Source organism: Rhinopithecus roxellana, chromosome 5 (assembly GCF_007565055.1).
Source record: "Rhinopithecus roxellana isolate Shanxi Qingling chromosome 5, ASM756505v1, whole genome shotgun sequence".
Classification (NCBI taxonomy): Eukaryota; Metazoa; Chordata; class Mammalia; order Primates; family Cercopithecidae; genus Rhinopithecus; species Rhinopithecus roxellana.
The window spans coordinates 87,596,054-87,621,315 of NC_044553.1; the positions used below are offsets into that span (position 1 = coordinate 87,596,054).

General features: G+C 41.9%; 1 protein-coding gene and 1 pseudogene across 5 annotated transcripts in view; one reads left to right on the forward strand and one right to left on the reverse strand.

Moving 5' to 3' along the window:
- Positions 1-11,422, reverse strand: part of FUT8 (fucosyltransferase 8) — a 357,961-nt gene extending 346,539 nt beyond the window's left edge. For 3 of the 5 annotated variants that reach the window (XM_030930690.1, XM_030930692.1, XM_030930688.1), the window contains exon 1: positions 10,030-11,422. The gene's annotated coding sequence lies outside the window, so the exon portion shown is untranslated. Of the gene's footprint in view, positions 1-8,806; positions 9,292-10,029 lie in introns of those variants that run through there. The other 2 variants (XM_030930686.1, XM_030930687.1) reach the window with 2 other exon arrangements.
- Positions 9,158-10,017, forward strand: LOC104678445 (annotated as a pseudogene).
- Positions 11,423-25,262: the final 13,840 nt, after the last annotated feature.

Below are 25,262 nucleotides of genomic sequence, written 5' to 3' on the forward strand. Positions count from 1 at the left end.
TCAGGGGTTCATGAGGACCACTGGACACAGTACACTACAGAAAGTACTGTCAACTCTATGAAAGAGAATGCCAATAAAGAGACGTCATGAAAGTCTGGAAGGATTACACCACTGAAGAAGCCATCATTGTTATGGAAAAAGCCATGAAAGCCATCAAGCCTGAAATAATAAATTCCTGCTGGAGAAGACTGTGTCCAGATGTTGTGCATGACTTCACAGGATTTGTCACAGGGCCAATCAAGGAAATCATGAAAAAGACTGTGGATGTGGCAAAAAAAAAAAAAAAAAAAAACTGGGTTAAAGGGTTTCAAGATACAAATCTTGGAGAAATTCAAGAAATAGACACCACACAAGAGGAATTTAAAAAGATGATTCGATGAGTGCTTCCAATCCAGTACCAGGTGATGCAGAAGGAATGCCAGAAAACAAAATGACATTAGACAGTCTGGTAGAAGATTATCTGATTGTTCAAGAATGCTTTTGACTGTTCATGACATGAACCCTTCTCTGATATGGGCACTGAAACTAAAGCAAATGGTGGAAGAAGGATTGGTACCATATGGAAATGTTTTTAGAGAAATGAAAAAGCAAAAAAGACAGAAGTATGACGTATTGCCATGAAGTTATACCATGTGTGCCTGCCTCTCCCGCCTCTCCTTCCCCCTTCCACCTCTACCATGCTGAGACCAACAAGAGCAATTCCTCTGCTTCCTTCTCCTCCTCAGCCTACTCAATGTGTAGACAATGAGGATAAAGACCTTCGTGATGATCCACTTCCACTTAATGAACGGTAAATATACTCTCTCTTTCTTATGATTTTTTTTTTTTTTTTTTTCTGAGATGGAGTCTCACTCTGTCACCAGGCTGGAGTGCAGTGGTGCAACCTTGGCTCACTGCAACCTCCACCTTCTGGGTTCAAGCAACTCTCCTGCCTCAGCCTCCCTAGTAGCTGAGACTACAGGCACATGCAACCATGCCCAGGTAATTTTTGTATTTTTAGTAGAGACAGGGTCTCACCATGTTAGCCAGGAAGGTCTCAATCTCTTAACCTCAAGATCCGCCCACTTTGGCCTCCCAAAGTGCTGGGATTACAGGTGTGAGCCACCATGCCCAGTCTATGATTTTCTTAATAACATTTTCTTTTCTTTAGCTTACTTTAAGAACACAGTATATAATACATATAAGGTACAATGTGTTAGTTGACTATGTCATCGGTAAGGCTGGAAGTCAATAGTAAGTTTATTAAATTTTTGAGGAGTCAAAAGTTACATGTGGATTTTCAGCTTGATGGGGGTCTGTGCCCCAAACCCCGTGCTGTTCAAGGGTGAACTATATATGCTGAAAAGTGTCACTAAAATATGAAGAAATCAACTTTTCTCTAAACTTCAAAGGCACTTCCCTGAATGATTTCCAAAAGTTGGGTACCTTATTTTCCAACTGTGCATTTACACACGGAAACAGCAAATGACAGGTACTATACAAATACACATGCAGAAATGAACACATGATCCCTATTAACACATTTTAGTTATTTATCATTATTTCCTTTTAGGTACTTCTGTACTATTCTAAGTAAGCCTCTGTAGACAGTCATATAGAGGATGTGTTCTGGCCAAGCTTGGTGGCTCACATCTGTAATCCCAGCATTTTACGAAGCCAAGCGAGGAAGATCACTTGAGTCTAGGAGTTTGACACCAACCTGGGCAACAAGCAAGACCCCATCTCTAAAATAAAATAAAAAATAAAAATAAAAAAAGGATGTGTTCTTTTGTTTGTTATCTAGTCCGACACAAATTTCTCCAAAATAGACTTCTTTGGTAATTTTACTTTCATTACATCTCTATGCCATTATAACCCAAACACTAATCTTTTTTTATTATTAAGAAGAACTATTCCTAATTGCACATTACCAGGTTTCTTTAGTTCATTATTTGGTGTATCCTCAGTAGGTATACATCTTTTCAGCTTACTCAGCATTGAGAACATAATATTGTTTGTTTGTTTACTTACAAATTAAAAGTAACATATCTCTCATCCTATGTACACTTGACAACCTGAGAGGTATCAAGCAGATACTTCTAATATTTGAACCTTAAAAACAAGCGGAATTTTAGTTGATACAGGGCTGGATGTCTGTAATTATGTCAGGAAGCAATCAGGATTATCAGTAAACCTACATTTCTCATGCTGTTGAGGGGGTCAGTTTACCAAGGACAAGACAGGATCTTTTGGCCTCAAGAATCTCAGTTACAACCTGCCTAACCCCTAGAGTTTCACTAAACTTCCTAAGACAAAAAGAAAAACCTAAAACTTATAAAAAGAAAGCAAATTGTTTACGCTGGCTTAGTTCTAATTGTAAAGAATCAACTTTCTCAAAATTACAGTCTTTTGACATTTGGCAACTGAACGAATTAAAGTTATTCAAAGAGCTCGAGACATAAAAACTAATACGACTTCTATTATATATTTTCTCCTTCAAGTGCTAGTACAATTCCATGTACTGGAGAAATTGAGTAAGTCAGATCCCAATTGATTAGGCCCTAATTATCACACACACTTTCACCTTGTGAACTCACAGTAACTGTCTTAAACCTGCTAACAGCACTCTCATGAGTGGAGAACACTGTGTCTCATTTTTAGTTTAATACGTTAGTTCTCTTCAATGAACACAATTTTTTTTTATACTAAGAGGCACATGCTTTATATTTTTTTTATAGTAAGAGGCACATAATTTATAGTAAGAAGCACATGAAGGTTAGAATTTGGTTTTGTTTTGTTTTTTGAGACGGAGTTTCACTCTTCTTATCCAGACTGGAGTGCAATGGCACGATCTCGGCTCACCGCAACCTCCACCTCCCGGGTTCAAGTGATTCTCCTGCCTCAGCCTCCCGAGTAGCTAGGATTACAGGCATATACCACCACGCCCGGCTAATTTTGTATTTTTAGTAGAGACCAGGTTTCTCCATGTTGGTCAGGCTGGTCTCCAACTCCTGACCTCAGGTGATCCACCCGCCTCAGCCTCCCAAAGTGCTGGGATTACAGGCATGAGCCACCACACCTGGCCTATAAAATCATTTTTAATAAATACTAAACGCTATGCAACTGAAGTTCTTCTAGTCTCTCGCCTACCACCTCAAAAGGAAATGAAATCATTATAATAAACCTATTATAACATAAAAACTAATGTTTTACCTGGAAATGTTCTATGAACTCTAAGAAAAAAGGATACTGTAAAGATGGTCAATTCCCTCATTTCTTACCATTGCTAGAAGAGGATGACAAACAAGGAGAAAAAAGGAGGGAAAGAAAAGAACTGAATAAATCTCCTTCATCTCCAAATAAGGCAAGCTCATCAACCAGTACGCTCCTCTCTCTCTCTATTTCCTCCTCTTCACTGACTGCCTCAAGGTCCCAGACAACACAGAATCTACAAATTATATTTGTCCACTTTACCACTAATTAAGATATTACTATCAATTGTATTATTGTATTAAACAATTATAAAAATGATTATTTAGATTAACTTATGGAATGTTGACTTAAGTCATTAAATAACATTGCAATGCTTTTATTATAGTTTTGATCGTTTGTAAATATTGTTTATACTCTAAGTAAATTTATTCTGGTTCTAAATATTATTAGAATTTGATAACTCATTTAAGGGATATTATAGAAAAATCAGTCACAACATTGATAAAAATTTAAAACTCATTCATTGTGCATTGAAAGTCTTTATCAAATAAGACTTAGACAGATACACAGGTTCATTTTAGTTATATGTTTAAGGTAATTAACAGGTCTCTCCCATTTTCATTTTACTTTTGTTCAAGTTTACAATCAGAAAGTTACAGCATTTACGCACTTTCAAGTTTATATCATGAAGTTTATTCATTAGAAAAACTAATTCTAACTTTTTTCATGTGCCTCATCGCTACATGATATAAACTCATTACACAGATTCTAAAGTAAACATTAGCTTAATTTTCCATTTCCATCTAAGAGTAATACCAATGTTTTATTACTTTATAATGTGAACTTTATTTATACTGACCAGTCATCAAGGCTGTAACAAAATCTTTCAAGTTCGTTTTCATATTTATTTGGTTTATGGAAAAATAAACTTTAAAAATCCAAGTTATAAAATACAACAAATACAGTGAGCATTTCAGTAGTGATCTTTAAAAGTTTTTCTTTTATTCCAGTGCTTCGATGAACAAGTTATACTACAGAATGACTACAGAAAAAAAGGTAGAATAGCAAAGGCAAAATTTGAACCACATTAGCACTACCCTTATATTTGGTATAATTTGTGAATTAAAAGAAGATTTATAAATTCAAAACATATTTCTCCTTCACATTGTCATTTTCTGACCAAAAAAAAGACTACCACAAAGAGATATTTTTTTTAAGCAGATGGGTATGAAAATTTAAAATGAAATTTGCCCTATAACTCTGCTTTCAGTAAGAGTACAAAAGTAACCCTTATATTGACAAATATGGCATAATTCATAGGTCCTGTTTGCTCTTCCTCCATTAAAAGGAAAATGTGTAGTATCATATAAAGTTTATATGGGGTTTATGTTCAGAATATTGTAGATATTAAGAAAAACCTTTGCCTGGTGGGTGGTAAGGTTAATTTTATTGGTTTGATTTCCCATTATTCCAAATGGAAGACTGTTGGATGATGGTGGGTAGCTGGGGAAAGGAAATAATGACAGGAGATTAGAATGAGAAGAGAAAGTTGGGATTTGAAACTAATCAATTTTTTAAAAATCTTATGACCAAGCATGGTAGCTCACGCCTGTGGGAGGCCAAGGTGGGATGATCACTTGAGGCCAGTTCAAGACCAGCCTGGACAACATGGCAAGACCCTGTCTCTTTTAAACTTAAAAAAAAAAAAAAAATCTTTTTGATAAAATAAAGGAGCCGGGTACAGTGACTCACACCTGTAATCCCAGCATTTTGGGAGGCCAAGGTGTGAGGATTACTTGACCCCAGGAGTTGAAGACAAACCTGGGTAACATACCAAGGTCTTATCTCTACAAATAATAAAAAATAATTAGCCAGGCATGGTGGCATGCACCCATAGTCCCAGCTACTCCAGGGGCTAAGGTGGGAGAATGGCTTGAACCAGCGAGGTCAAGGTTGCAGTGAGCCGTGATCACACCAACGCACTCTGGCCTGGGCAACATAGTGAGACAAACCCCCACCCCAATCTCAAAAAAAAAAAAAAAAAAAAATTAAAGAAAATAAAATCTTAAATCTACATATCCCTATATAATATTCTTCTGTTGGGGATTTTTTTAAAGGTTCTTTAAAAATCAGTTGTAAATATCTTTTACTTTTAAATATGTTTAATTGTTTCACTATAACAAGCTACAATGTAAAAACAATTCAAACTCCGAGAAAGAAACTCTATACTATATGGTAGTGAAATATAAGCCAGAGAATCAATAAGAGGATGCTACACTACTGTTGAAGACCAGAAGTTGATATCTCCTTTGAAAAGGATCAACAGAAGCAGTATCGATGCAGCGTACAGAAACTATAATAAAGCTGGATGTGGTAGCACATGCCTATAGTCCCAGCTACTCAAGAGGCTGAGGCAGGAGAACTGCTTGAGCCCAGGAGTTCACAGTCAACCTGGACAAAATAGCAAGATCCCATCTCTTTGGGGGAAAAAAAAAGGTAGCATAACAGTAATACTTTTAGTTTCAGAGTTGTTTAAAAATCTTAGTTTTATGTTTAGTAAAGTAACTACTCAAGTTTTTTTAAGTATTTACTCTCATGATAGTAAAAACTTTCTTTTACATTTATCAATGTGCTATAATATGAAATGATGTATCCACCATTTAACTAAATCAAGAGATTTATTAAATGCAGATTATCATAAATCAAAAATAACCATTAATGAAATGGAAGAGTCTACTTACTTTATCAGCCTTAAGATTCTATTTACATAATGAAGAGCTATTGATAACAAACAGCCCAAATGCTATCTGCAAAAAAACTAATATTTCAATGATTTTAATATACATATAATTATCAGTTTCTATGCTTGGATTTAAAGAATACGTGAATGGTCAGAAGTAAATTAACATACCTAATATATTACAGTTTAGAAATCTAAATGAAATGACACAGGCCACAAAACAACTGCTTCATATTCAAAGGCACACATTCAATTTGGTAGATCAGCTGTACTCACTGCATTATATTGCAGGAGATAAGGGTTAAGCGACCTGGGGATACTGTTCTCCAGATATCTAAAAGGTCCATTTTTTTTATTGGAGTTATCTCTACTTAAAAAAAAAAAAAGGAATTATATCTACTTTTGATAAATACCTAGCTTACCACACAATTAGTACCTTCGCCCACATAAGATTCTACTTAAAGCTTTGTTTTTGAAATTTTAGGATTATAGCTATTATAAAAACAAAATTTAAGAACACACAACATGCACAATGGGTCAAGAATACATGCCTTCTCTTCTGATGAACAGCACAAGAAGGTTAAGAAAATACCATAACATACTCTAAGTTTGGGGATACATTTTAGAGATTTTTAAGTGAGAAATCCAATAAATCTTTCAGCACTCAGCTTTCCATTATTACGGCTCATGAAAATATTTTTTTAACTAATTTGTAATACACAATATATTCACTCCACAAATAACTATATACATATATATGCCCACATTAATGTCTTACTCTTTTAATTAAAAATGTATGTTCCTCTTGGTCATAAAAATCTGGTTTTAGGTGTTTTAAAAGTTCAAACAGCTATTAAGCTATACTTTGCTTTGGCACTAGCTCCCCCTCCAGACCAATGTACTAATACAACTGCATTTTAAAAAATAATAATAAGTAACAAGTTTTTCCAATTCACTAGCAAATTTTAAGATTCACCACTTTTAAGGACACTTCAATTTCGTCAAAATAACTGGTAAGAATTTGCAACAAAACAATGCAGGATGTAATCAGAATTACTGTTGTTGTTTTTTCTCAGTTCTATACATCTTAAACAGAACTGATTTGTAGGAAAACAACTTCAGGTGACTTTCTAGTTAAATTCAAAAATATCCTCAAAATATAACGTATATAATGCCATATTTTATGGAAATTATTTTGAATCACTATCCTATTAAACATACTCTTCAAGTTAATTCACAACTTGACCAAAGATACATTTTTGCATCTGTTTCTGCAATCCATGCAAGTTTCATTCCAGCTGTTCAGCTCTTCAATTCAAACAGAATTCTCAATTTATAAAGCAGCAAAAAGACAATCCATGTCTTGGAACTACCTTTGTATGTTCCTTATAGCCTATTCATCTCTAACTCCCGGCATTTTTTACACAATGAACCTGTAAAATCACAATTACAAATGCTTGAATTCCCACCTTCTCACTACTACTGTAGTATTTATATTTATAAATCAAGTAATTAAGATTTTCTATACACATAGCAGATTTCCCAAGGACAGCAATGTACAGGGCCTTATTATTTGGCATAGGGTTTTAAGATGTTTTTACAGCTATTTTACAGAGCAGAGACTACAACTCCATTATTTCTTATATATCTGATATACTGTAGTGGTTAAATAGTAATTTCTCTCCTAAAATACTTTATATATGATGCACCTATTTAAAGAATTAGCCATAAAACATGGAATGTAAATTTAATCAAGAAAATAAATATTCACCTAACCGCAGGAATAGCAAGAAAAAAAAACTATAATGAAACCTGCCAACAGTTTTCATAGAGGCAAGTCAGTTAAGTCAGTTACTTCTGATGCGTTTAACTCTAAACTGACACAAAAGTTGTGTTGAATTTGTTCCGCAAAACCTTGAAATTTGGGGTTATCTACTGGAGAATTTGGCTTTTCTGGGTCCACCTTCCTGCGTGGGTTTAAATAAACTGCAAATAATTCAAACACAGGAAGGAAAAAACCACCACCTTTCCGTGCCTTTAACCAAGGCCTCAATCTATATTATACTGCAAAACGCTAAAATAAAAGCTCATCAGGGACAAACCCTAAGCATGACACTGCCACTTAACTTAAGAAATACACTGCGTCTCTGAAGATTGCAATCCCCACTGTGAAGAAAGAACAGGTGCTGCACCCTACAACCCACTCAATCCTGCAGGACAAACCTCCGAAAACGGATAAATATGGACTCATTTAACCTTCCCAAATAAGTTTAGACACTCAAAAGCCGCCAGCTCGTCATTTGCACATCAAAAGGGAGTACAGCTGCACTCAAGCCTTTAACTGCCCAGCACGGTCCCTCGCGGATCTTTGTGCGGGTCCACTCCCTGCTTTCTAACCCAAGCAGCACTCAGAGAGAGCCCATAACGCACAGGCATCTTCCTCCCCACAGACCGCGACTCCAGAGACCGAGCTGCTGGCGAAGGTAAGATAGGTGTGGAGGGGAGACGACGAACACATCCCACCCCCGCCCCCATCCCTTCTCCTCCTCTAGGTTTTGGCCCCTGCCCTAGGCAAGGATGCGCGACGCCGAGGGCAGCGGCGCCGCAGCTCCGCGTCCCGGCTGGAGAGGCAGGCGCCCCTCACCCTCTGCCCGCGCCCCCGGGGCTGCGCCAAGGCATCCGCCAGAGCGTCCCGGGGGCTCCCTCCCCACTTTTCCGAGAGCCGCTGGTTAACCGGCAGCAGTTGCAGCAACAGGCCCGGGAGTCGCCTGGGGAAACGAGCAGGGACAGCCGCGGAGCCTCCTCAGATCCCGCGCGCAGCCCAGCCCAAGACCCCGAGGCGCGCGGGGCCCGGCTCCCAAAACGCCCCCTTACCCGAGGCGGGAGCAGAGGCGGTCTTCGCCGTTCCCCGTCGCAGCTGCCAAAGCCACAGCCCTCAGCTGCAGCTGCCCCACGCTGGGGGAGTGGGAAGGGTGGCTGGGTGGAGGATGCTACTCCCGACTGAACGGAGAGGAAGAAACGGAAACAGGAACCGCCGCCGCCGCTTAACGGAGCCTTCGGCGCCACAGACTGAGGCAGAGCGCGAGGCGGCGCGAGCCGGGCAGTTGCTGACAGCGCGAGACCGAGAGCGAGCCGGGTCCAGGGCGCGCGACCCCAAGTAGTGCCGGCCCCATTCCGCGGGGAGAAAAAGGGACGAGTCTGCTGGGGCCGGGAGGAGGGGGCGGGATGGGGACGGGGGCTGGAGCAGAGGGAACCAGCTCCTCCGGTCCGCCGGAGATAACGCGCGCACGCGCCGGAGCGGCTCTGACAACGAGCGCAGGCGGGGAAGCCTCGGCCAGCGCCGGCGCGCGCGCGCGAATGGGGGCGCGCGCCCCTCGGCGTTCCTGGCTTCTGGGAGAGGGCGCGCATGCGCCGGCCGCTGCCACCTACGGCGACCCTAGCATGTGCCAGGGCTTCTCCCCGCCCCCTTCCTCGCTGCACCCGTGGAGAGCGTAGCAGCAGCATCCACCGCCTAGCAGAGCCGCGGGCCACAGCGGGACGGCACAGTTCCAGCAGGGCAGCGGCTGCGCACGCGGACGCCGGCTCGCACACAGGCGTAGGCGGCCCTCTACCGCCTGAAGGCCAGAGGCTGAGCGGGGCGCGAGCGGATCCCGGATCCAGGGAGGAGAGCCGCCTCCTGAGAATGCCGTGCTCCCTACAGCGCTGGGAACGGACCGGCCCGTGCTAGCTCAGTCGGCTGCCCTAGGGGGCACCCGCACTAGAGGTTTTGAAGCTGGCTCCTTGCTACTTTTAGGGGTGGGCGCTGCTGCTGCTCAGCCCCTGCAGCCCGCGTTTGACCGCTTGGCTGCAGCTTCCAGCGCGATCCTGCAATGGCATCGCTCCCCCAGGAGACTCAGCGAGGCCCTACTTTATCTTGTGAGAGCTGTTTCCACATTCACTCTAAGAGAAAGACCCCCCCCCCACGAGGGCCTGAGTTCGATGCCCGGCCTCTCCCGACCCGCGGCTGCGACAGCCCCTCTGAGGCGGAAGTTTATTCAGTACGGGAAAGAGAACAGCACGGGGAGAGGGGAGAGGCTTTGCCCTAGGATGCGTCCTACCCGCTCGGACTCGGAAAATTCCCGGCGCCCGCGATGCAGAGCAGTGGGCCGAAGGGCTGCCTCAGAGCAGCCCAGACCCGCCAGCTGAGCGGGAGGACCTGAGCGCGCCGCCCCAGCACACAAAGTAGTCGCGGGCCGAGGGGTGCCGCCGAGGCCAATCAGAGCCGCGCGCCGCGTGAGTGGAGTGCGAGCCGGCCAATCAGAGGGCCGGAAGATGAGCTTCCCGTTCCAAACTCTTCCCTGTAGCCTTGGGACCCAGATCCCAAGCCTGGGGCGCTTTACGGTGGGAAAGCGAAATGGTGCCCTGAAGACAAGAATCATTTCTCAAGGCTTGGGCATTTTAAAGTACATACCGGGGACACTTATCCCAAAACAAGTAGTGGCGGCCTTTTAGATGTTAAATATTAAAAGATCATAGAAAAGAGATTTAGGAGGCAGTGGCCTGTCAAGATTGCAATCTGCCTAATAGTCATAAATTCACATATTTATTGAGACCGTCTTATGTACCAGGAACTCTTATCACAGATACACAAATAAGGTACTGCTCATTCAGAACAAGAAAATCCCTTGTCCTCAAGCAGCTCAGGTTCTGAGAGAGGTTTTGCTAGACCTTGTGACTCGTATTTATTGTCAGCTCTTTAAACAAAAAGCACTCTATGAAGTGCTGTACTTTACAGTCGTTTTTAGGATTTTTATCTCCCTGTGAGACAAGAAAATTGAAAGGAGAGTGACTTATCCAAGATCACACAAAAGATGTTCTAGCTCAGTTTGGGTGTCATCATTCAATAAAATTATTCAATAACAATTTATAAATGCATGGATGCTCTCTCCCATGAGAGGTCTGTAGTGAGTGTACAAGCAGGACAAAATTCTGGTATAAAAGTGACACACTTTGGTTGTTGGAAATGAACACAAATGTTAGGCTTATGTGGGATTAAAAGTAAAAATCTTATCAGTCATACTCTAGATAATTTTTAGAAGTCAGAGGTGGGGCGGATATTTACATTTTAGTTTAAACACAGCATTTTAAAAATATTTTAACAAGCAAGCGTAACTTTTTTTTTTTCTAAGATAGAAGCAGCAGGAAGGATCACTTAATCCCAAGAGTTCCAGGCTGCAGTGCCACATCATGCCTGTCAGTAGCCACTGCATCCAGCCTGGGCAACATAGCAAGACCCTTATCTCTAAAATTAAAAATAAAATTTAAAAAAAGAAAAGAACTATTTATAGTTGGTTAATAATCATGATAGTTTACACTGTATAATACTTTGAGATATACAAGTTCAAAGCTTTACATTTGCCTCAAAATTCCATTTTTGTTTGGCCTTCTGTTTTTACTTCCAAAATCCTAGGAATTAAAGCACTTATTTTCCCTACCTCCTTCCAATTGGAAAAAAAAAAAAAAACTAGGAATGTTTTGCCCAGGATTTGGTGCATTTGTATAGAGCAGTATAGTGTATGTTAAAATGACAAATAACTTTGGCCTGGGCGCGGTGGCTTACGCCTGTAATCCCCAGCACTTTGGGAGGCTAAGGCGGGTGGATCACCAGAGGTCAGGAGTTCAAGACCAGCCTGGCCAACATGGCAAGACCTCGTCTCTACTAAAAATACAAAAATTAGCTGGGTGTGATGGCGGGTGCCTGTAATCACAGCTACTCAGGAGGCTGAGGCAGGAGAATCGCTTGAACCAGGGAGGCGGAGGTTGCGGTGAGCCAAGATTACACCATTGCACTCCAGCCTGGGCAAGAGCGAAACTCTGCCTCAAAAAAATAAATAAATAAATAACAAATAACTTTGGTATCTCTTGAATACACTCAGAAACTAATTCTTCAGTGATTTTGAAGTCTGCTTTGTTGAATCAGTATGCTTCTCCACCTGTGACGGAACATTATTATCAAAACCCTTTCCAAGGCAGGCTCAGGATTTAGCTGCCATCCCAAAACTGGAGGTCTCTGTCAAGCAACTGATATGAGAACAAGTCTTTACACATTAAGTTCCAAGCCAATCATGAATTTCCAGGAAATTCACTTATAAAAGGGATGATTACCCTGCCTCTTCTCAGTGTGGACAACAGTCCCAGCTTTTTTAAAATGCATTTATTTTACTCTCTCCAGAGAAGAAAATTTCTAGAACTCAGTCTTTCTCTTGCCAGGTTAAATTCTGAGAGAGAAGGAATCCCCCAAAAGGTTCTAACCATCACTGGCCATCAGAAAGTATCTGTGTCAAAAGCGTTTTTCCACAAGCCGCAGGTCCCCTCCCCCCACCCCGTTGCTGGGCTCTCTTATTCTCCTCCCCCAACTGCTTGCCTCTGCTGCTCATCACTCCCAGTTTGTATTAGATTAAGTAAGCATAGGTACTCCACCTCTTACTCCACCCCTCCCTCACCAAACTAGGTTTTGGACCCATCTTTGCTTATCCCAAAAGTTAAAGACAAGTTCTGTTCAACAAAAGATTAGACAGAATAATCTTTATGATCTGTTATACTGAGAACTAACAGGGCCTTGTCAGTGCATTGTTTTCTTTTACATAGCCTCAGTCAAATTCTTACCCATCAGCTAGAGCTATGGGGACTTGGGTGTGGGGCAAGAAGGAGTCAACCCTTAGACAATGGAAAAGATCAAAATGAAAGTTAAAGTGAGCACATGAGTGGCCATTTTATTGAGAGATTAGCTAGATCAAAGTTAATGAAATTGAATGCTATCACATTTCCTAAGTTGTGAACATTCATGTAGAAACTGGTTTGAAATTTACTACCATTTTATTATGACTGTAATAAAAATAATAGCCAAAGTGTAATAGTGCTGAGCACCAGGCCCCATGCAAAACTCTTTACCTCTACCTTTAATTCTCAAATCAAACCTTTGAGGTGGATCCTATTATTATGATGGGGAGATCTGTGGAGTTCCAGCAAGGGGTTGAGGCACTCAGAAGGCTTAGCATAAGCTACTTACCAAATAGTTTAGAAATTTTTCTATCTCTACCAATGTGTACCAACTGACTGTCAGCCATGGAAGCATTCTGAATAATTGTTAATTGTTCTCGTTGTTTTATAATTGTTGCTCTAGCTACGCTTCACTTATAGGATCTGATTTTCTAGGAAGTCATCCAAAGGTCAGCATTGTTATTGCCAAGAGCAAGAAGGGGTGACCTTGAGATAATCATTTTACACATCTGGGCCTCAGTTTTCTCATTTGTAAAATAAAAGAGTTGGACTAGGTAAGTTTTAGTTGTTCATCAGTTCTAAAACTACAAATCTAGCCAACTTGACACACCATTGACAATAACTACAAAAATGAAATATGGGGGGGAAGTCTATATTTTCTTTTTTATTTTTTAGAGACAAAGTCGCAGAATGTTGCCAAAGCTGGTCTTGAACTCCTGGCCTCAAGCTGTATTCTCACCTCAGCCTCCTGAGTAGCTAAGAATCTGTATTTTCAAATTCAATGTGTTTTCAGTCACTTTTGAGCCAGCTCCTTAAACAAACTTTATACCTACTCATTAAAAAGCCAGAGCAAATCTTTCCCATTAGAAGAGTAAATGAAGTAATTGATTTAAAGACTGATGAAACTAGCCAGACTATGCCTCCCTATGACTTGCCTCCATGGCTAAAATTTCTGTCTTCTTCGTTGGGATAAAGCAGCATATAGTTCACACTATTGATTTCTTATTCAACATTCACTCCTGTCCTTCCTTATTAATAAGGCTCTTTATTTTTGTTTTCATCTGCCAATTTTTTATGTAACCACCCAAACTCCAACTACAGAAGGGCAACTCAATTAGCCAGTAAATGGATTCCCTAATATGGTAGGAGATTTATTATGCTTACTCTCTCCTTCCAGACATACAAAAAGATTACATTTTTCCACACCCACCCCAGATACCCTCCTCCCCTTGCAGTTGGGCTGGACCATGTGACTGACTAGCTATCGCTACCAGTCTGTAGTGAGTTGTGGGTAGAAGTGGTATGTGTCAATTCCAGGTAGAACAGTTCATTGCCAGCATAAGTCCTTACAATGTTTACTCTTCCCTAGACTCAAGACCAGTATTATCTTGAGAGTATTGGTAAAGCCTCTCTCGGCTTAAGTTCCAAAAAATAAAGGACAAGGTAGAGCAGCCTGCCTCCCATTTTCATCTGGTTTTAATAAGAAATACACCTTTGTAGGTTAAGCCACTGAGGTTTGGGGGTATTTTTCACTGCAGTATGACCTAGCATCTAGGTTATGCTAGAATTAGAATAGTCCTAGACTATTGTAATTAATACACTTGAAAACCATTAGGACCAGGACAAAGTGGCCCAATCAGACCAAAGGAAAGGATTTTCAGTCTATACCTGGGGGAAGGAGTTCTCTCTTTCCTGCCAGATATGAGCAAGTCAACCTGTAACCCAGATTGCCATTGGCAGCAATCTTGCAAGAGGAATTAACCTGAAAATGAAGTCAACCTACTGGGGATGGCAGACAGATAGAAAACCCTTGAAGATATGGTTGAGCTGTGGTCATACCACTCCTGAAAACTGCTCTTTCCTGGACTATTAATACTACAAAATAATAATTATGTTTGTTTGTTTCCACCATAACACTGTAAGCAAAAACTCTATCTTGTATATTTTTAATTTCATCTCAGTTCCTAACACAGATTCAAGAAGCACTAAAAAATATTGGATATAGGCCGGGCGCGGTGGCTCAAGCCTGTAATCCCAGCACTTTGGGAGGCCGAGGCGGGCGGATCACGAGGTCAGGAGATCGAGACCATCCTGGCTAACACGGTGAAACCCCGTCTCTACTAAAAAAATACAAAAAACTAGCCGGGCGAGGTGGCGGGCGCCTGTAGTCCCAGCTACTCGGGAGGCTGAGGCAGGAGAATGGCGTAAACCCGGGAGGCGGAGTTTGCAGTGAGCTGAGATCTGGCCACTGCACTCCAGCCTGGGTGACAGAGTGAGACTCCTTCTCAAAAAAAAAAAAAAAAAAAAAAAAAAAAAAAATATTGGATATAGCCAGGAATGATGGCTCATACCTGTTACCTCAACACTTTGGGAAGTCAAGGTGGGAGGATCACTTGAGGCCAGGAGTTCAAGACCAGCCTGGACAACCATAGCAAGACCCCTGTCTTTATTTTTTATAATATATTGGATACATTAAAAAAATTTTATGTAATAGATCATACTCTTGCCTTCAGAAATAAAGTATTATCTGCATTAACAAGGAGAAAGAATAATTTGATTCAACCCAACCTTTTTACAGATGAAAAGATTAAAACCTTGTAAGACACTACAAGGTTTATCAAGTTCATATGCTTTGGTATGGCAAAATTGAAGTAGGGAAATAGCTAATAATTTCTTCATCAAAATTGACCATAGTTTCCAACTTAGGATAGAGAAGTATTGAGCCAGTATATTACCCTCAGACTTACTAGCTATTTTGTAACCACATCACACCAACCTGGTTCAACTTCTATGTTAACAAAGTTGTGAGTTGCTTTTCAGTTACCATGGGCCTCCAGTTTGAAGGTCACCTAACTTGAACATGCCCAGATGAACCGAGTCTGCAATCACAACAGGAACCTAAGTGCTCTGACTGAGGAGTGGGGAATGAATTAAGAAGGGGACACCACATGGCAGGATCCAAGATCTAATCATTATCATCACCCCATGGCAGGATCCAATCAAATCATACCTCCCAGCATCACCCCATTGCAAGATCCAATCAGATCACATCTCATTACTTTATGCTTATAAAACCTGGCCCAGGCCAGGCACTGTGGCTCACCCCTGTAATCCCAGCACTTTGGGAGGCCAATGGGGCAGATCACTTGATGCCAGGAGCTCGAGACCAGCCTGACCAACATAGTGAAACCCCGTCTCTACTAAAAAATAGAAAAATTAGCTGGGTGTGGTGGTGGGCACCTGTAATCTCAGCTATTTAGGAGGCTCAGGCAGGAGAATCATTTGAACCCAGGAGGCGGAGGTTGCACTGAGCCGAGATTATGTCACTGCACTCCAGCCTGGGCAATAGAGCAAGACTCCATCTCAAAAAAAAAGAAAGAAAGAAAAGAAAATGTAATCCCAGCACTTTGGGAGGCCGAGGCAGGTGGATCATGAGGTCAGGAGATCGAGACCATCCTGGCTAACACGGTGAAACTCCGTCTCTACTAAAAATACAAAAAAATTAGCTGGGCGTGGTGGCGGACGCCTGTAGTCCCAGCTACTCAGGAGGCTGAGGCAGGAGAATGGCAGCGAACCTGGGAGGCAGAGCTTGCAGTGAGCCGAGATTGCACCACTGCACTCCAGCCTGGGTGACAGAGAGGAAAGAAGAAAGAAAGAAAGAGAGGAAGAAAGAGAGAGAGAGAGGAAAAGAAAAGAAAAGAAAGGAAAAAGAAGCCCTGCACAGGGAGACAGAGTTGAGCATATCCTCCTGTCTCCTTGCGGTTGACTTGCAATAAAGCTTTTATTTTCTCAAAAGCCATGGTATTGGCCTCTAGGCACATTAAACAGTGCTCAGTAACAATCTGACCTTGGGCAAGTTACTTAACCTCTCTGAGCCTTGGTTTTTCCATCTATAAGAAGGGATGATGACCCCTAGCTCATGGGGTTGGATAGAATAAATGACTCAACACACAAAAAGCACTTAGTACAATTTTTGACATATAGTATATGTTGTATACATTACAGCCCTATTAAATGATGTTTATTCACAGCTAAACCATTTTTATGTATTAGGATAGACATGGTTCTCATTTACCATTCATTTAATTTAGACCACTGACCTGTGTTTTTTCATCTCGTATAATTGTATCATATACCTATATTAGTGTCTGGCCAGTACTCACCTTTCATATAGGAACTACTGCTCTCATGCCCACAGTTTTATCATGATGGCAGCAAGAAGAGCTGTGTTACTGCTGTCCATTGCCCACACCTAATTGGTCAAGAGGTGGACACCTGACCCAAGATGGGCCAATGAACACATTCCTCCAGGATGTTTAGACATGAGAAGAGAATTATCTCAAGCCTCCCTAGATATAAAATCTGAGAGAAGTCATTAGTCATTTGCCAAGTGCAGAAACTCATTCTGCATTAGAGAATAAAGTCAATGGACATAGGAAGCAGAGAAGACAGAAGTATCCTTATTATAGTGTTCTCAGTTCCAGGTTTTCCTGACCAGTAGTTGAATTTCTGCCTTTTCTTCTGCTTAGGCTCCTCTCTTTCTAGGCTTTCCCTGTATCCTTCCAATATTGTTTCCATCTTGCCTAAGCTATTTCCAGGTGGGTTTATTGTAGATGCAATTAATGGAATAATATGCTCTATTATCATAAAGTGAAAAAATAAGAGGAAAAATTCTTAGATATATTGCCTTTCTTTCGTTAATGACCTGAATGATACCGCTAAGAATATGACCGTCAAATTTATGAAAGTGAATCAACAAATTTTTTTTTCTTTTTTTTTGAGACTGAGTCTCGCTCTGTCGCCCAGGCTGGAGTGCAATGGCCGGATCTCAGCTCACTGCAAGCTCCGCCCCCCGGGTTTACACCATTCTCCTGCCTCAGCCTCCCCAGTAGCTGGGACTACAGGCGCCCGCCACCTTGCCCAGCTAGTTTTTTTGTATTTTTTAGTAGAGACGGGGTTTCACCGTATTAGCCAGGATGGTCTCGATCTCCTGACCTCGTGATCCGCCCGTCTCGGCCTCCCAAAGTGCTGGGATTACAGGAATCAACAAATTTTTATAAGATACTAACTATATGTAAGCTCCCAGTAGAAGACACTTCAGATTACCTTCCTATATCTTTTCTCTCATTTTTCCATAATAACAAATCCCCACTTCTGGATGGTCCTATTGGAACTCAACTAAAATCTCACTTTTCCTAGTCTCCCCTGCAGTGGATGTGGCCGCATGAGTAAATTCTGCCTATTGAGATCTAAGCAGAAATACTGTGCAGTGCTTATATTTTTTAAAATATACCATTAAAATGAAGGAGATATACCCTTCTTATCGCTTCTCTCCATCCTATTACCTGAGGCATGATGATCTGATGACTGGAGCCCTTTCAGCCATCTTGGACCATGAGGAGGATAGCTGTACCCTGGAAATAACGTAATAGTGACTGGGAGGGAGCTGAGTCCTTCACAACTTTGTCAAGCCTCCACACCAATCCTGGATTGCTCATTTCCAAAATGATTTTATGTGAAAAATAAATAAGCTGCTGTTTTATTTAAGCCACTATTATCTAGGTTTTACTGTTATATGCCACTAATTCTGATACTGTTGATACAATATCATTGCAATTTAATAAATTATATTGAGTTAGGCTGGATCAGTAAGGCTGTATAAAAAGAAGCAAGGCTGGATTTGGGCGCAATGACTCACACCTGTAATCCCAGCACTGTGGGAGGCCGAGGCCGGTGGATCACGAGGTCAGGAGATCGAGACTGTCTTGGCCAGCATGGTGAAGCCCCGACTCTACTAAAATACAAAAAATTAGCCAGGCATGGTGGCACGTGCCTGTAATCCCAGTTACTTGGGAGGCTGAGGCAGGGAAATCACTTGAACCTGGGAGGCAGATGTTGCAGTGAGCTGAGACTGCGCCACTGCACTCCAGCCTGGCAACAGAGCAAGACTCTGTCTCAAAAAAAAAAAAAAAAAGGAAATAAATAAACAAGGCCGGGCGCGGTGGCTCACACCTTTAATCCCAGCATTTTGGGAGGCCAAGGTGGGTGGATCACAAGGTCAGGAGTTCGAGACCAGCCTAGCCAAGATGGCAAAACCCCATCTCTACTAAAAATACAAAAAAAATTAGCTGGGTGCAATAGCAGGCACCTGTAATCTCAGCTACTCGGGAGGCTGAGACAGGAGGATCGCTTGAACCCAGGAGGCAGAGGTTGCAGTGAGCCGAGATCACACCACTGCACTCCAGCCTGGGTGACAGAGTGAGACTCTGTCTCAAAGAAAAACAAACAAATCTGGCCCAGTGCAGTGGATCACGCCTGTAATCCTTGCACTTTGGGAGGCCGAGGCGGGTGGATCATCTGAGGTCACGATTTCAAGACCAGCCTGACCAACATGGTGAAACCCCGTCTCTACTGAAAATACAAAAAATTAGCCGGGCGTGGTGGTGGGCTACTGTAATCTCAGCTATTTAGGAGGCTCAGGCAGGAGAATCATTTCAACCCAGGAGGTGGCTACTCAAGAGGTTGAGGCAAAAGAATCACTTGAACCCAGGAGGTGGAGGTTGCACTGAGCCGAGATAATGCCATTGCAGTCCAGCCTGGGCAACAAGAGCAAAATTCCATCTCAAAAAAAAAAAAAAAAAAAAAAAAGAAACAAATCTAAAAAGGATCTTGAAAGAACTGTTACAGAAACAAGTACATATTATTATACTTTAAAAATTAAAACTCCAAAAATAGAGATACAGTCTGGGGAAAGATGGGTAGGAGCAAGGTCAGAGAGAAAAATTACAGCCAAAAAAAAAAAAATTAACCACTATCAGTATGATATAAATACTTGCTCCAGCAAGAATAAGCCTTGCTAAAGTCACTAAAGTTCCAATGTTCAGCTTTTCAGAGGCAAAAATTCTACCTTATATGTTAACCCAAGGGTAAATTAGATTCTGATGGGAAAACGCTAATGCTAACCAAACTGACAAAAGTCTGAAACACCAGAAGGCCCTCTTGAGAGCAGAGATCCTGCCTATCTGTCTTGATCACCACCATGTAGCATATTTATTGAATGAGTTAATTAATTTTCATTGCAATATAACTGCCAACAGGATTGAGAAACATAACCTCTGGTTAGTCAGGATCTTCTAGTTTCCATGGGAACAAGGCCATATAAAATCATGGTTCAGAATGTAGATTCTAACTATATTTGAATCCTTGCTCGCCACTTGATAGCTGTGAGACCTTGGGAAACTTTAAAACTCTCTCTGTCTCATTTTTTCATATCTGTAACGTAGGAATAATAATATTATCTACATCATAGTGTTGTTGTTAGTATAAAATAAGTTATTACATATAACGGTCCTAAGAACAGAGCCTGACACTGAATAAGTACACCATAAATACTAGCCATTTATAGCTCTACAAAAATCCTAAACTAAAGCAAGCCTTTGCAGACCCTATAATTATCTGATCTAAATCCAAAGTCAAGATAACATGAAAACAGAATCTAAGGAAGCAGAAGAAAGAAGTGATTGACAAGATTTCCTACACCAAAGTCTGAATGTCATTTCAGTCAAGATTTCCTAGACCAAAGTCTGAATGTCATTTCAGTTCTGTAGTACATGCTATAACACAACTGTTGGATATTTAAAGCAGGGAGTAAATGTTCTAAAAACAACTCCCTATAAATTGTGCAGGTGTGATTTACAAGTAGACTTACAAACCTACATAGATAGAGGTCAAGTGGGGTTAATTTGTATTTATTTCAAGACTGATCATTTAGTTTAAAATACACTCCAGACGGGCACAGTGGCTCACACCTAAAATCCCAGCACTTTGGGAGGCTGAGGCAGGAGATTGCTTGAGCCCAAGAGTTCGAGACCAGCCTAGGCAACATGGCAAGAGCCCCTTCTCTACAAATTTTCTTTTTTTTTTTTTTTGAGACGGAGTCTCGCTCTGTCGCCCAGGCTGGAGTGCAGTGGCGCGATCTAGGCTCACTGCAAGCTCCGCCTCCCGGGTTCACACCATTCTCCTGCCTCAGCTTCCCAAGTACTTGGGACTACAGGCGCCCGCCACCATGCCCAGCTAATTTTTTGTATTTTTAGTAGAGACGGGGTTTCACCGTGTTAGCCAGGATGGTCTCCATCTCTTGACCTCGTGATCCACCCGCCTTGGCCTCCCAAAGTGCAGGGATTACAGGTGTGAGCCACTGCGCCCGGTCCAGATTTTGTGGTTTTTTAATTAGCTGGGCATGATGGTGCGTGCCTGTGGTCCTAGCTACTTTGGAGGCTGAGATGGGAGGATAACTTGAACCTGAGATTAAGGCTGCAGAGAGCTATGTTCATGCACAGCACTCCAGCCTGGGCGACAGAACAAGACCCATTCTCAAAAAAAAAAAAAAATCACACTCCATCTTTTGAGCTCCTACACTCACATATCAAATGGCTGAGCAGACTGTGCAACTTACTTGAGCTCTTTAAAGTGCAAGGACCCAGGAATCACTGTTTACTTCAAAGAAAGATGGGCTTGTTTGAAAACACAAGAACTGAGACTTACCCCAGAGCTGAAACACTGTCGGATACTGAGGCACCTAGAGAGCTGCCCCTCCATGTCTCTCACGTTTCTGCATTCCCCGTGGCATTCCTTTTCCTGCTCTTCTCTCAGCACCAACTCACTTCCATTCTTTTTTTTTTTTAGCCAGGGTCTCACTCTGTCACCCAGGTTGGAGTGCCATGGCACAATCTTGGCTCACTGCAACCTGTCTCCTGAGTTCAAGCGATTCTCGTGCCTCAACCTCCCCAGTAGCTGTGATTACAGGTGTACACCACCACGATTTTTTTTGTATTTTTAGCAGACATGAGGTTTCACCATATTGGCCAGGCTGGTCTCGAACTCCTGGCCTCAAGTGATCTGCCCACCTTGGCCTTCCAAAGTGTTGGGATTACAGGTGTGAGCCACCGTGCCCAGCCTTTTCATTCTTTATTCTACCTTTTGGTTGCTGCTTCCTTATAATTTTGGATCCCTTATAATTTCATCTCCCTTACAGCATAGATACTATCTTAACTTGTAAATTCTCAGTTTCCTATTACACATTCTCCAGAGAAGGAAGTCTTATTGGGCCTGCATATCTCTTTCTACCAAACCATGTCATAGGTCTTCTGGCCTTGAATCAGGTGTTACTTGTGGTCCAAACTACTTCAAGGTGGTGGTGGCTACCCCTTCAGCAAGGGCTAACACAGGAACTGGCTGACATCTTTGGTACCCTGCTATACTCCTTTCCCTTGCTTTCTCCTTCAATTTTCTGCAATTCTCCTAATCTCTCCAATATTCACACATAGATCTTACCATTCTCTCCTTCTATTCTCAGTACTTAGCAATTCAGTTCAGTGTCAGTCCTCATATTGGTTTTTGCAAATTCCCCAGTGTGTTGTTTCCAATAATTGTTGGATTTGGTTCTGTTTATGAAGTCAAGTGGGCTTTTGGAGCTTGTCTTTACACCATGTAGCTTCTCACCAACTGACTCAGCCTTCCTTACATTGGTCTGGTAAAAGGTGGGCTCAGAGGCCGGGCATGGTGGCTCACACCTGTAATCCCAACACTTTGAGAGGCCAAGGCAGGCGGATCACCTGAGGTCAGGAGTCGGAGACCAGCCTGACCAACATGGAGAAACCCTGTCTCTACTAAAAAATACAAAATTAGCCAGGCATGGTGGTGCATGCCTATAATCCCAGCTATTTGGGAGGCTGAGGCAGGGAGAAGTGCTTCAACCCGGAAGGCGGAGGTTGTGGTGAGACGAGATCACGCTACTGCACTCCAGCCTGGGCAGCAGGAGTGAAACTCTGTCTCGAAGAAAAAAAAAAAAAAAGGTGGGCTCAGGAGAAGTTATGAGTTATATAAGCACAACCCTCATGGCTTTTTTAAAAAATAGCAAAAAGGTGAAAGCTGTATGATAATGGTACAATACTGTCTTCTTATAAGAAAGACAGCCCTTTTTTTTGAGACAGGGTCTCCCACTGTTGCCCAGGCTGGAGTGCAGTGGCATGATCCTGGCTCACTGCAGCCTCAACCTCCCAGGCTCAAGCAATCCTCTCACCTGAGCCTTCCAAGTGGCTGGAACCACAGGTGCACACCACCAAGCTTGGCTAATTTTTTAATTTTTTGTAGAGACAGGGTCTCTCTATGTTGCCCAGGCTAGTCTTGAACTCCTAGGCTCAAGCGATCCTCCTTCCCAAACTTCCCAAAGTGCTGGGATTATAGGTGTGAGACACCACACCCAGTCTTGAGACAGCCATTTGGAAAGCTAATCTCCAGAGTAGGTTTATCAAAAGCTAATGCTATCATATGTTAAAGCAAAAAGTTTATATAGATAATGGCAACAGAAGTCATATAGCCCTGAATCAAGAGGGAAGACTAACAGGGAATTAACAGGGAAATATAGAGGGATATATGGATATTTGATGGGCACTAATGTCTCTGCCACATGTGGTACATGACATACACAACCATATGTGGCATGGCTCTGGATAACGACTTAAACAAGAAATAACGAGAATAATGGAATGGATAGCAGAAGACAAATTTCAAAAATTTTGAAGAATTTGATGATTGGGTAAAAAACTGACATAATGAGATTTGGAGCATAGTTATTTGATACCATTGATATAGTTTATGGTTGATTGGATGCCACATGCAGGGTATGAAAACAAAAGAAAAAGAAAAATAGTTTATGCTTGTGCATAACTGTATTCAGAATTCAGGTCTTCCACTCCTAAACCCTATGTTCTATTCACTCTTTCAGGCTCCATATTTCATGTACAAAATAGCAAAATATAGTTTTAAAAATTCTGGAATCAGATGGATTGACCATGATATCCCCAGTGTCTAGAACAGTGCTTGGCCTGTGGGAAATGTTCAATGAACAGTTATTGAATAAGTGGATGAGTGAATGAATGAATACAGAAAGTAGATTTTATTACAACAGACTAAATAAAAGAAGTTTTGTCTTTACATGTTATTAGATCTTGCAAATGGTTTCCAATGAAGTTTTAATATAAGCTTTTAAAATAGCTGTTTTTAAAATATCATAGGAAACCTTATACATGTTTATGTCCCCATTCCTAAATAATAGAAGAAATCTAATTAACTTTTTCCTTCCTTGGTCTTATTTTAAAAATGAAGAATATTCTTACCCTAATAAAATAATCCATGTAGTCCTTTCACCTTTAATATTCTACGTGCCTCTAAGACAAAACTATGCATGATTAAGTTTCCTCTGCAACTTACAAAGAATGCATTTGCCAGCTCCTCCCATGTAACTATGCCTGTGATGACCATATTTTTTTCTTTTTTCTTTTTTCTTTTTTTTTTTTTTTTTTGAGATGGAGTCTCGCTCTGTCGCCCGGGCTGGAGTGCAGTGGCCGGATCTCAGCTCACTGCAAGCTCCGCCTCCCGGGTTTATGCCATTCTCCTGCCTCAGCCTGCCGAATAGCTGGGACTACAGGCGCCCGCCACCTCGCCTGGCTAGCTTTTTGTATTTTTTAGTAGAGACGGGGTTTCACCGTGTTAGCCAGGATGGTCTCGATCTCCTGACCTCGTGATCCACCCGTCTCGGCCTCCCAAAGTGCTGGGATTACAGGCTTGAGCCACCGCGCCCGGCTGACCATATTTTTTTCACCAAATGGCAAGTGATCCAACAACTAAGTCTAATATTAAAAATCTGGATTTTCCTGAATGTCTAAGACCTATGAACATTCATGGCCTTGGATTTCAAGTGTCCTGGGCTGTTTGTCAGGGCTGATGTTCACCAATATAGCAAAATTCTCATTGGTCAGTGGTCTGTTTTGATTGTCTGAGCCTATGCAATAGTATTCAAAAAATATCTTTATTTTTTTTTTTTGAGATGGAGTCTCGCTTTATCGCCCTGGCTGGAGTGCAGTGGTGCAATCTCAGCTCACTGCAATCTCCTGGGTTCAAGCGATTCCCCTGCCTCAGCCTCCTGAGTAGCTGGGACTATAGGCACACACCACCACACCCAGCTAATTTTTTTGTGTTTTTAGTAAAGATGGGGTTTTGCCATGTTGGCCAGAATAGTCTTGATCTCTTGACCTTGTGATCCACCCACCTCGGCCTCCCAAAGTGCTGGGATTACAGGTGTGAGCCACTGCATCTGGCCCAAAAATTGTCTTTATCCTCCATGAGCTTAACTTATTCACAGAGAGGCTAACTGAAGTTATGATAAACAGGTTTGAACTCAAATAGTTTTGATTTTGTGGTGGGGAAATTTTTATCCTTCCTTGACTGTCTCCCAATCACAACTTACCACTTTGCTCACCAAAAGAACTGGGATAAATTCTACATTCATCACAGTAAATCTAGAACTCTAGTGTCACATGCAGATGAAACCAGAACATTTTTACACATAGATGCCAACTTGGGTGTTTTCTTGTTTGTTTGTTTGTTGTTGTTGTTGTTTTTGAGACGGAGTGTCTCGCTCTGTCGCCCAGGCTGGAGTGCAGTGACCAGATCTCAGCTCACTGCAAGCTCCGCCTCCCAGGGTTTATGCCATTCTCCTGCCTCAGCCTCC